This window comes from Mercurialis annua, linkage group LG1-X, assembly GCF_937616625.2.
Source record: "Mercurialis annua linkage group LG1-X, ddMerAnnu1.2, whole genome shotgun sequence".
Taxonomy (NCBI): domain Eukaryota; kingdom Viridiplantae; phylum Streptophyta; class Magnoliopsida; order Malpighiales; family Euphorbiaceae; genus Mercurialis; species Mercurialis annua.
Genome location: NC_065570.1, coordinates 11,105,955 through 11,119,094, shown reverse-complemented (window position 1 = coordinate 11,119,094; position 13,140 = coordinate 11,105,955). Strand labels below are relative to the sequence as shown.

The following is a 13,140-nucleotide window of genomic DNA, read 5'->3' as shown; positions in this document are numbered from 1 at the left end:
TTTGTGAACTCCAATATTTGTGCTTATGATTATATAAGGATAGTGAATTTTGTCGATATAATTAGTTTGTAATTTAACATATTTATTATTATGAGAAAGCAAATTGTGGCTGTAGTTTAGTGGTAAGAATTCCACGTTATGGCCGTGGAGACCTGGGCTCGAATCCCAGCAGCCACATATTAACTTTGTGGAAATTAGGCCCAGCATCTCAAAAGGCCTAAATATTCTCACATATACCACGCGACTTCCTTTCTTGCAAAAATACGACAGAAAGTTTATAGTTTCCATATTTCATCTTTTTTCCTTCTTTTTTACGATTAATCCTTTTATTAATATTAGAGCTTGTGATTGTGCTTGGAATTTTCATATTATTGTTGCTTCTGGTGGTTGATTCTCCCCTTCTAGTTCTTCTTTCTCTATGTTTAAAGGAAACAGATGCATCAGTGGTGGATTTGTCGTTGGCGAAGTTTCAGATAAGAAATGAGTACGAATTTGGTCGATCCAGAGGTTTTTATAGAGCTCTGATATAAGATGATTCTGAAACTCCTTTGGAAGGTGTTGCCGTGGTTGGCCTCGTCGATGTCTTGGGGCAGCTCGACGACTCAGGCAAGTCTCTGTGTTTATCATATAATTTTTTTTAGCTCTAACATGATGCTACTGCTGAATTAACTTGAATGTTAATTTAGTAGGATTAAATTGAGGATAAATTAACATTTTAGGGTAAGAGAGTGAGAGTATTTCAAGGGATTGCTTTTTTAATTGAGTTGATGATGAAATTGGACTGATGTATTGTCACGACCCAATCTCAGGGCCGAGACCGGCGCTAGGGAATGGGAGTGGTTGCTCCGAAACCCGTAGCAAGCCTAAAAACGTAAAATAATTTTTCGCGAAATGTAAACATCATGCATGACATACATAAACACGTGTCATGCAGAAGCACACATGCCAGGCACACATATCCTCTGGCAGTCACAATACTATATAACGCAGCAAGCGTAAAACATATATACTTTAAAACATTAAAGTTATATTTACAGAAAACTATATATTACAGCTGGCTCGCAAAATACTTATCTACTGCAGCTCTAAGAGTAAAGTACTATTTCTTTACATACTCAAAAATACAGACTTCTGGGAGTAGGATAGAAGTCCGTTGCTTCAAAGCGTCTTTATCCTGAAAGGAAATCTGTGAGGGGTCAGTATATTGGGATATACTGAGTGAGTTCATACATTTACTAATAAGTATTCAAATAAAACATAAAATCGTAATCAATCATATGCAGCCAAGTACAGGATCCGATTGAAACCTTAATCCTCGAACATACTAATAATCAATCGATCAACCCAATCATAAATATCAATTGCGAGTCCAACTCGCTGGTGGCCCAGCCACTAGATACGGGGACTTCCAGGCTACACCGTAGCCGAGTTCACTCTGCGTATCGAAATCATAACCCAATCGTAAATTTCATATTCATCATCAGCTCCCAGCTGAGTTATATCAAAACTGGTGATCACACAGTCCTATTGTCGCCCAATAGGTAGCACGTTCCATCGGATCAATACTGGTTTCAAATCAAGCATATGCAATTCGTATAAAAGTTTCACATATAAAACATGCGGTTCAATTAATAAGCAATATAAAATAATTGCTTAAATAAATACTTTAAAAGCAAATCATATAAACTCACAGAAAACGCTTATCCAAAAATACGTCGGGGCTTTAGAAACGTCAAGCTTCCCGAGCTCCTGGTCCAGCTCCTTCTTGCCTCGCTGGATCTAAAATAATTTCAAAACATTTGACTCACATCAGAATCCTATTCTAAGATTGACTCTAGACTCGAGACACGACAAGACACAAAACATAAGCCGTCGTGCTTCAAACGTAATCTTTTCCGATAAGCGATTCATACTTCTTCCGATCTTAACACTTTTCAATTTGATTCTCAATAGAGAATATAGGTTTTCTCAATGAAACCAATTGATATCCATAAACTAACTTATCCCAAACAACTAGTCATAATTTACTCGTTTTACGTCCGAATCTCGCATTTTCGGAGTCCGGGAGTCGATATCGGGATGGGGAATCGTCAAATTAGGTTTTTAGGGTCATTCCCTTCAAAAGAGGGGTGGTGCACGTCGTGCACCCCCCTTGTGCACGTCGTGCACCTCACTTGCTTACCGTGATTGCCCTTCGGAATACGATCGATTCGAGTTATAGAACGTCGAAAACGGACGAGAAACGGAGATCGTACGGTGAAAACGGCGGAAACGGCGATGAACGAAATGAAATGAAAATGGTTATCTGATATAAGGTTTCTGGGCCATTCCTTCATCTGAAGGAAACATATATATAATGGTCAATTTGCAACTTGATCCTTGAAACTTTTCAAAAGTTTCAATTTAGCCCAAAACCTATCCGCGTCCAAAATTTAAACGGTCTCCGATTGACTCGAAACTTTTACCATAAATACTATAAAATATTTCGCGGACTTTGGCGAAATAAAATTCCTTACGGGATTTATAAATTATTTTATATTAATTTCCAAACTTAAATCCTCAAATCCCGATATTTAACTTATTAAAATTTATTCAAATTTCCCGAAATAATTAAATTAAATTCTTTTTAATTTAATTTATCGGAAATCACGACACGTGGCACGACGTAATTATCTTAAAATATTTTGGGGTATTACATTCACCCCCCCTTAAAATAAATTCGTCCTCGAATTTAACATTAGGCCACGTACCTTGAGTGAATAGATATGGGTACTTCTGCCTCATATCCTCTTCTGTCTCCCACGTGCACTCTTCTACGGATTGACTTCTCCAAAGAACTTTCACCATTGGAATCCTCTTTGTTCGTAATTGTCGTATTTGTGTGTCGACAATCTGCACTGGTCGTTCTTCGTAAGTCAGTTCTTCGCTCACGTCCACCACTTGTGGTTGAATTATTCGAGAAGGGTCTGGTACATATTTCCGGAGCATGGAAATATGGAAGACAGGATGAACTTGCGACATCTCTGGTGGCAAATCCAGCTTATAGGCAACTGAGCCTATGCGTTCTACGATCTGGTAAGGTCCGACATATCTCGGTGCCAATTTACCCTTCTTTCCAAAACGAATTACTCCCTTCATCGGTGATACTTTGAGAAACACGTAGTCTCCAATCTGAAATTCAATATCCTTCCTCTTGGGGTCCGCATAACTCTTCTGTCGACTGGAAGCAGTAGTCAAACGCTGCTTTATCAATGGTACTTTTTCTGACGTAATCTGGATGATCTCTGCTCCAGTGAGCTTTCGTTCACCGACTTCGTCCCAACAGATAGGGGAACGACATTTTCGCCCGTATAATGCTTCGTAAGGAGCCATCTCAATGCTTGAATGATAGCTGTTGTTGTAGGCAAACTCGACTAGAGGTAGGTACGTATCCCAACTACCTCCGAAGTCTAATACGCAAAGTCGAAGCATATCTTCTAACGTTTGAATCGTCCGCTCAGACTGACCGTCTGTCTGAGGGTGAAACGCAGTGCTGAAATTCAATCGTGTTCCTAATGCGTCTTGTAGACTCTTCCAGAAATGAGAGGTAAATACAGAACCTCTATCTGAAACGATTGACACGGGAACTCCGTGTAGGTTCACGATCTTATCGATATAAATCTCCGCCAACTTTGCTGCAGAATAAGTCGTCTTTATAGGAATGAAGTGCGCTGACTTTGTCAAACGATCCACGATTACCCAAATAGAGTCAAAACCTTTCTGCGTCTTGGGCAATCCAATTACGAAATCCATCGTGATTTGCTCCCACTTCCACTACGGGATGGGTAACGGCTGAAGAAATCCGTAAGGTCGCTGATGCTCCAATTTGACTTGCTGACAAGTCGGGCATTTCGCCACGAACTCTGCGATATCTTTCTTCATTCCGCTCCACCAATACGTTGTCTTGATGTCATGGTACATCTTCGTGGAACCAGGATGAACGTTATACATCGTTCCATGAGTCTCTTTCATGATTTTCTGTCTTAAGTCTTCCACGTCTGGAACGCACATTCGACTGCCGTATTTCAGCATTCTGTTGACGATACTGAAATCTTGACTCTTTCCTTGTTGAACTTCCTCAATTAGATGCTTTAATTGAGGGTCGTCTGCTTGCAACTCTTTGATTCGATCTATCAACGTCGATCGTATCGTTAGTTGAGCCATTAGGTTTCCGAGAGATGAAATCTCGAACTCCACTCCTTGGCTAAACATCGTATGAATCTCGTTGATTAATGGCTTCCGCCACGTCGTTGTAACGTGCGCGAGACTTCCTGCCGACTTCCTGCTTAAGGCATCTGCCACTACGTTGGCCTTGCCTGGATGGTATTGTATCGTACAATCGTAATCTTTCAGTAGTTCCATCCATCTCCGCTGTCTGAGGTTTAACTCTCGTTGGTCAAAAATGTACTTGAGACTCTTATGATCTGTAAAGATCTCGCACGTAGCGCCGTATAAATAATGTCTCCAGATCTTTAGCGCGAAAATCACCGCTGCTAGCTCTAGATCATGCGTCGGGTAGTTCGTCTCGTGCTTCTTGAGCTGTCGCGAAGCGTATGCAATCACTCTACCATGTTGCATAAGGACGCACCCCAGTCCAATTCTTGAGGCATCACAGTAAACTGTGAATCCTTCCGTTCCTTCTGGTAACGTTAGGACTGGTGATGTCGTCAAACACTCTTTCAGTTTTAGAAAACTGAGTTCACACTGGTCCGTCCAGTTGAATTTCGCGTTTTTCTGAGTTAACTTCGTCAATGGTACAGCGATCTTCGAAAAGTCCTGTACAAATCTTCTGTAATATCCTGCTAAACCAAGGAAACTTCTAACTTCCGTAACAGATTCAGGTCGTTTCCATTCTATCACAGCTTCGATCTTCTTTGGGTCAACTTTAATGCCGCTTTGTGATACCACATGACCTAGGAAAGCCACTTCCGTTAGCCAAAATTCACATTTAGAGAATTTGGCGTAAAGCTGATGCTCTTTTAGCGTCTGTAGTACTATCCGCAAATGTTGTGCATGCTCTTCTTCTGTATGTGAATAGATCAAAATATCGTCGATAAACACGATCACGAATTGATCTAAGTACGGTTTGAATATTCTATTCATCAAGTCCATGAAGGCTGCTGGTGCATTCGTCAATCCGAATGACATAACGAGAAATTCGTAATGTCCATATCGAGTTCGAAAGGCAGTCTTCTGAACATCATCATCGCGAATCTTCAGTTGATGATAGCCTGATCTCAGATCAATCTTGGAGAAATACTTCGCTCCTTGCAACTGGTCGAATAAATCGTCGATTCTAGGTAACGGATACTTATTCTTGATCGTCACCTTATTCAGCTGTCGATAATCGATACATAGTCGAAGCGATCCATAGCACTGGTGCACCCCACGGGGATACACTTGGTCTAATGAAACCACGATCAAACAATTCTTCTAGTTGATCCTTAAGTTCTTTAAGCTCTGCTGGCGCCATTCGATAAGGTGGTATCGATATCGGCTTTGTGCCAGGAGCCAATTCGATACAAAATTCAATCTCACGATCTGGGGGTAATCCAGGTAATTCCTCTGGAAAAACGTCTGGGTACTCCGACACCACTGGTATATTACTTAAGTTTACACTTTTCTTCTCCACGTCTCGTACTATCGCTAAGAATCCTTGACATCCCTTCTTCAACATGCGACAAGCTTTAATAGCTGAGATAATACTCGTAGAAGATTCCATCTTATCACCCTGAATTGAAATCGCTTCAATTCCAGGCGTGTTAAACGTTACCGTCTTCTTCCGGCAATCCACATTGGCGTAGTGCTGAGCTAGCCAATCCATTCCTAATATGACATCAAAAGCTAATACTTCGAGTAAAATCAAGTCAACTAACAAATCTCGTCCTTGAACTTTCACAGGACAGGACGGATAAACGATACTAACCTCCACACTCTCTCCGACTGGAGTAGCTACGGATAAAGGGTTCCCAAGATACGTTGGTTGCACTCCTAACTTACTAGCAAAACTAGGCGAAACAAACGAATGCGTAGCGCCCAGATCAAATAAAATTAGTGCGTCTTGAGAAGCGATAGGAAAGGTACTTGCACCACAGCATTGGAAGCCTGAGCCTCCTGAGGATTCAGTGCAAAGACCCTGGCTTGACTTCCGCCAGCCTGCGAAGTCTGACCAGAACCACGTCCTCCGCCATTTCTGCCTCCTCGATTTGCGTAACCACGGCCTCTCTGGCCAGTGAAGGTACTCCCTGTCTGATCATATCCTGACACTGCCTGATGTGCAGTCCTCTGCTGCTGATAAGAAGGCTGTACTACTGTAGTCATCGAACCCTGGGGCATCTGCCTCGGACATTCTCTAGCAAAGTGACCTCGTTGACCACAGTTAAAACATGCTCCATTAGCAGTGTAACACGCGCCATAGTGCCTCCTATTACAGTTCAGACATAAAGGAACTCCGCCTCCCATGTCACTCATCGATCTGGCACTAAATCCGGTGCCTGAGGTACTAACTCTAGTTCCATACCGAGCTCTCTTATTTCTCTGTTGACGTGATGGAGGTCGAGAATAACTCCTAGCATATGATTGGGTAGGTGCGCTCTGTACGCTGCGAAACGTATTATCTCTCACAGGTGCAACATTGGAAGGATCAGGAATCCTCCCAAAACGGATCAGAGAAACTTCCATTTGCCTAGCGCTATCAATCAGTTGCACTAGGGTTCTTCCGATATCAGACGTCAGACTCACAAATTCAGCTCATAGACCCTCTACAAACCTTGAGTTCACTCTGACTGGGTCTGTAGTCAGGTCTGGTGCAAACCTACTCACCCTGGTAAACTCTGTCACATACTCTTGCACAGACCGATTGCCTCTACTCAGGGTCAACCACTGACTACGATAACTCTCCGTCACCGCATATGGTAAAAAGTATTCCTTAAAGTGGTTTGCAAATTCAGCCCAGGTCATAGTATCCATGGTTGGCTGAATATGCTGCTGAAACCAATCTTTCGCAGGTCCTTTCAATGACATTTCCACCATAATGATGGTCTGCCTCTCATTAGCTTGCAGGCGTCGAGCGTTACGTTCTACTTCTTCGAGGAAATCGAGAGCATCGCCTGTACTGTCAAACATAGTTGGTTTGAGACGCATATAAGCCAAGACGATATCTCGGTCAGTGAAAGCCACATTACGTAACTATTGCTGCTGTAGTTGCTCACGATGCATATTCTGCACCTCAGCCTGATTGGCTTGCATAGCCGCAATTCCCGTAAGAAACTTATTCAGATCAAAACCCACAACATTAGGTTGCTGGGCTTGCGCTTGCACTCCAGGTGCCTGCGCCTGGGCCTCTTGGCCTCTACCATCACCAGCCGCTTCAGGTGGTAAGTTAAGCCCACCCTGAACAGAAGACTCATCTTGAGCTTCTGGATGGACGTCATGCGCCCCTTCTATAACGTTACGTGCTGCAGCGGCAGCTCGCTCTACTTCTTGTCGTTGGTCAGACATCCTGACCGAGACAAACAGCGTTACTTAGCCACATAATCACATATTATTGCAAATGCATACCGTATAAAATGCGCATCTCATCACATGCGAACACACACGTAAGACAGACTCACAACCTAGAGGGAAAGCTGAAAGTTTGAAAATCAAATGAATACGTAACAAAGACAAGACTTGAGTCCTATGTGCTGCAATAGATTCCTAGGAAAATCAATCACTCTTCTGACATACGCAATGGTAACTGGACCATGCTCTGATACCAACTTTGTCACGACCCAATCTCAGGGCCGAGACCGGCGCTAGGGAATGGGAGTGGTTGCTCCGAAACCCGTAGCAAGCCTAAAAACGTAAAATAATTTTTCGCGAAATGTAAACATCATGCATGACATACATAAACACGTGTCATGCAGAAGCACACATGCCAGGCACACATATCCTCTAGCAGTCACAATACTATATAACGCAGCAAGCGTAAAACATATATACTTTAAAACATTAAAGTTATATTTACAGAAAACTATATATTACAGCTGGCTCGCAAAATACTTATCTACTGCAGCTCTAAGAGTAAAGTACTATTTCTTTACATACTCAAAAATACAGACTTCTGGGAGTAGGATAGAAGTCCGTTGCTTCAAAGCGTCTTTATCCTGAAAGGAAATCTGTGAGGGGTCAGTATATTGGGATATACTGAGTGAGTTCATACATTTACTAATAAGTATTCAAATAAAACATAAAATCGTAATCAATCATATGCAGCCAAGTACAGGATCCGATTGAAACCTTAATCCTCGAACATACTAATAATCAATCGATCAACCCAATCATAAATATCAATTGCGAGTCCAACTCGCTGGTGGCCCAGCCACTAGATACGGGGACTTCCAGGCTACACCGTAGCCGAGTTCACTCTGCGTATCGAAATCATAACCCAATCGTAAATTTCATATTCATCATCAGCTCCCAGCTGAGTTATATCAAAACTGGTGATCACACAGTCCTATTGTCGCCCAATAGGTAGCACGTTCCATCGGATCAATACTGGTTTCAAATCAAGCATATGCAATTCGTATAAAAGTTTCACATATAAAACATGCGGTTCAATTAATAAGCAATATAAAATAATTGCTTAAATAAATACTTTAAAAGCAAATCATATAAACTCACAGAAAACGCTTATCCAAAAATACGTCGGGGCTTTAGAAACGTCAAGCTTCCCGAGCTCCTGGTCCAGCTCCTTCTTGCCTCGCTGGATCTAAAATAATTTCAAAACATTTGACTCACATCAGAATCCTATTCTAAGATTGACTCTAGACTCGAGACACGACAAGACACAAAACATAAGCCGTCGTGCTTCAAACGTAATCTTTTCCGATAAGCGATTCATACTTCTTCCGATCTTAACACTTTTCAATTTGATTCTCAATAGAGAATATAGGTTTTCTCAATGAAACCAATTGATATCCATAAACTAACTTATCCCAAACAACTAGTCATAATTTACTCGTTTTACGTCCGAATCTCGCATTTTCGGAGTCCGGGAGTCGATATCGGGATGGGGAATCGTCAAATTAGGTTTTTAGGGTCATTCCCTTCAAAAGAGGGGTGGTGCACGTCGTGCACCCCCCTTGTGCACGTCGTGCACCTTGGTTGCACGTCGTGCACCTCACAGGTGCACGTTGTGCCCCTGCACGACGTGCACTGATGTTGTGCACGTCGTGCACCTTCGTGGGCACGACCCTGACCGCTGAAAAAGGCCCTCCCGACGTGCTAAAACATTCCCGAGCCATTAGATTCATCAAAACATCAATCAAGCTAGTCGGAAACGCAAGAAAAACGCTTAAAACGAATCGAATACGTAATCGCGATTCGGTTTCGCCGTAACCTATCGTTTTAAACCGTTTTTCCATCAAATATACTCAAATAAATGGAGAAACGACTTGCTTACCGTGATTGCCCTTCGGAATACGATCGATTCGAGTTATAGAACGTCGAAAACGGACGAGAAACGGAGATCGTACGGTGAAAACGGCGGAAACGGCGATGAACGAAATGAAATGAAAATGGTTATCTGATATAAGGTTTCTGGGCCATTCCTTCATCTGAAGGAAACATATATATAATGGTCAATTTGCAACTTGATCCTTGAAACTTTTCAAAAGTTTCAATTTAGCCCAAAACCTATCCGCGTCCAAAATTTAAACGGTCTCTGATTGACTCGAAACTTTTACCATAAATACTATAAAATATTTCGCGGACTTTGGCGAAATAAAATTCCTTACGGAATTTATAAATTATTTTATATTAATTTCCAAACTTAAATCCTCAAATCCCGATATTTAACTTATTAAAATTTATTCAAATTTCCCGAAATAATTAAATTAAATTCTTCTTAATTTAATTTATCGGAAATCACGACACGTGGCACGACGTAATTATCTTAAAATATTTTGGGGTATTACATGTATGTTATCTGTGAAACAAACATTTCAGGTGGCATGTAATTGTTTGAAATATTTTCTTGGATTCTAGCTGAGTTTGTAATTTATATGTGTATTGAGTCTTTGAAATTGAGATGGTGCTTCATATTAGCTCTGTAAGTTATTTTTTAGTGTATCTTTCAAAAATTAAGTTGTGAAATTTAATCCATATCGAGTGAATTGTGGCGTTGGGGTGGTATTAGGCTATATTGTTGTTTTCATATGAGAAATATTTTTTAATTGTGAAACTTCAAATTTATAACTTATTCTTGTAAAACATATCGTTTTCTGTTTCAGTATTTGCCAATTCAGCGTTTTTATTTCGTCCAACATAGGTCTTAGGTGGTAATTTTTCCAGCTTAAATCTGTCATTGTTGAACTCCAAATAAAAATAACATAATTATCAAATGCAGGAAGGTAGAAAAGCTTTTATAAGGACCTAAAGCTTGAGCTTTAGTGTGAAAAGTTATAATCTTTTTAGCAGGAAGCTTGAGCTTTAATGAAGTGGGTATGGTAGTAAGTGTCCATGTTTTAATGAAGTGAATTTGTTTCAGTTTAGGTTTCTATTAGGCTTCAAGAACAGCAAAAGAATCCATTGTTTATCATCTTTTTTTGGTGGGATTTTTCAATTTCGCGGTTGTGGCATTCCCTTTGCACCACTCCATGTAGATATGAAGGTTCCATTTGTATTGCTCTTGGTTTGCTTCAGCAAATTCAAAACCGTAAACAACAACTTTCTATGTCTACTCAGGTAAACTCTACGCTGAACACATGGCATGGTCTATAGTCTTGTGCTTGTTCTTTTTATCTGACATGCTTTCTGCAATAGGATTTAAAGAGTGAGATAAATGCAATGATAAATACCAGGGCTGCCGTTACAGAGGGACCACTGACTAGAGTTCACGGTAGTAACTTGTGTTACCTTTATGAATTCTTATCTCTACCTTTGCATTATTTTGGGTGCTAAAAATCAAATACCAATATGGCCAATATCTTGCCATTCCTATGAAATGTAGTAGGAATTGTACTTTTTGATTGCGGTGTTGTTATATGGAGGACATTGCCCCCTGGATGTTATATGGAGAACATATCCAAATGCTATTAGCCACTTGATATTGAGCTACTAATTCCTTTTGTAGGCTCAGTGTTGCCCTTAGCTTATGGTTTTTTTTTTGACTTATTTTCTTAATTTGCAACTAATATAATTTCTAGTTTTCCTTTTTTGAGCTTCCAGTTATTGGCATTTTATCTATATTTGATGTTAATTTATCTAGTGCTTATATTGTTGCTTATAGTAATGATTTACTAATTTTATATTTTTTTAAAAAAAATTCAACAAAATTTGAAAATAGCTTCTGATTATAAAGTTATTGATGCCAAGCCAATATCATTTGTTAAGGCAAAATAAAAGTGAAACTAGTGAAGGGATTGAATCCACTTGATGAAAAGTTTGGTGAAAGTATTATTTCTACTAATTAACAGCGGGAGCGTATTGCATTTTTTGTATCAATATAGGAACATGAAGATGGCTGAAAATATTGAGAGCGACAAATAGGTTCAAGTTAAGAAGACGAATACGGAAGCGAGAAAGGCAAAAATGTAGAAAAAATTTAAAACTTGTGATTGTCTAGTATATGGATTTTCAATTTTAGTTGTTTGTTTGGATCATTTTAGGTATAGGATTGTTTTCTAAACTTATGAATATTGGCTGTTATTTGTGTTTAATTTTATAAATTTAGTATCTATTTAGTACATTGTTAGTTAACTGGTAGTAAACTATGCTTTAGTATATATTTTACTGTAATAATTTTGTTGTTGGTTAACAAATTGATCACTAATGGTACACCAATAATTTTATTAAATTAAGTAATTATTCCTTTTAATATTTTATAATTTAAAAATAAAAAATAATAATTTTATTTTTAAGTAAACCGATAATAGACGATTAGTAAACTGTTAGTAAAAATTTATAGAAAAATTAGAGCAGGTGCATACAACATATCAGAAACTGACTAAGAGGTGTCAGTTGATGGAATAGGAGATGGAGAGTTTGTCCAATGATACTACATGCTACTGGAGAGTTACTAGAGGGTTAATAAAGGTTTACTAATTTATTTTTTAGTAAATTGTTAGTAAACCGTTAGTAAATTAACTTAAATTTTTTAGTAAACTGATAATTTATAAGTGCATACAGCAGTTGACCCTAAAATAATGTGGTTGCATTTTGTGTAGCTTTGAGTTGTTGTAAGGAAAATGTTGGCTAGTTTGATATTATACTTGTATTGATTTTTTTCCCATGGCACTTCAAGCAAGTAAGGTTTCTAATAGAACTGTTGTAAGTCAGGGGACAAGTACCTTTAGATCCTATGAAGCTACATGCTCTTTTGCAAAGTCAATGACATAATGTAAGATGTAGTCTCTAGATCATGGCGCACTACAATAAATATTATAATTATTTATTTCGTTTAAGTAAACTCACGGTAAATTCATGGTAAATTGCTAGTAAACTAATATATCTTTTATCTTTTAGTAAATTGACAGTGATCCGTTAGTAAACTGTTATAAAGTAATATATCTAACAAATAATTTAGCTATAATTTTAAAGTAACAAATATATTATATTTCTTATGGAGATAAAGTAAACATTCTAATTATAATATCAATTATTTTTAGTAAATTGAAAGTGAACCGACGGTAAATTTATTTTTTTATTAAATTAAACTAAAAAATTAGTAAACGGTTAGTAAACTGTTAGTTAACTGACTTATCTTTTAGAAAATCGATAGTAAACTATTAGTAATTTTATAATTTTTAAAAAATAAATAATAGTAAATTGTGCTTAAGTAAACTGATAGTCAACCGTTGGTAAACTTATATTTAGTAAACCGATATAAACCATAAGTTTAATATTTTATAATTTTAAAAAATAAACAATAATAAATTGTTTTTTAAGTAAACTGATAGTCAACCGTTAATAAATTTATATTTAGTAACCGATATAAACCATACGTTTAATATTTTATAATTTTTTAAAAGATAAACAATAATAAATTATTTTTTAAGTAAACTGATAGTTAACCGTTGGTAAACTTATATTTAGTAAACCGATATAAACCATAAGTTT

General features: G+C 38.5%; 1 non-coding gene across 1 annotated transcript; it reads left to right on the top strand.

Annotated features, from left to right (window-relative positions):
• Window positions 1–105: 105 nt before the first annotated feature.
• TRNAH-AUG (transfer RNA histidin (anticodon AUG)) lies at window positions 106–177 on the top strand. Its single transcript has one exon. It is a non-coding gene; the product is annotated as a tRNA-His (tRNA).
• Window positions 178–13,140: the final 12,963 nt, after the last annotated feature.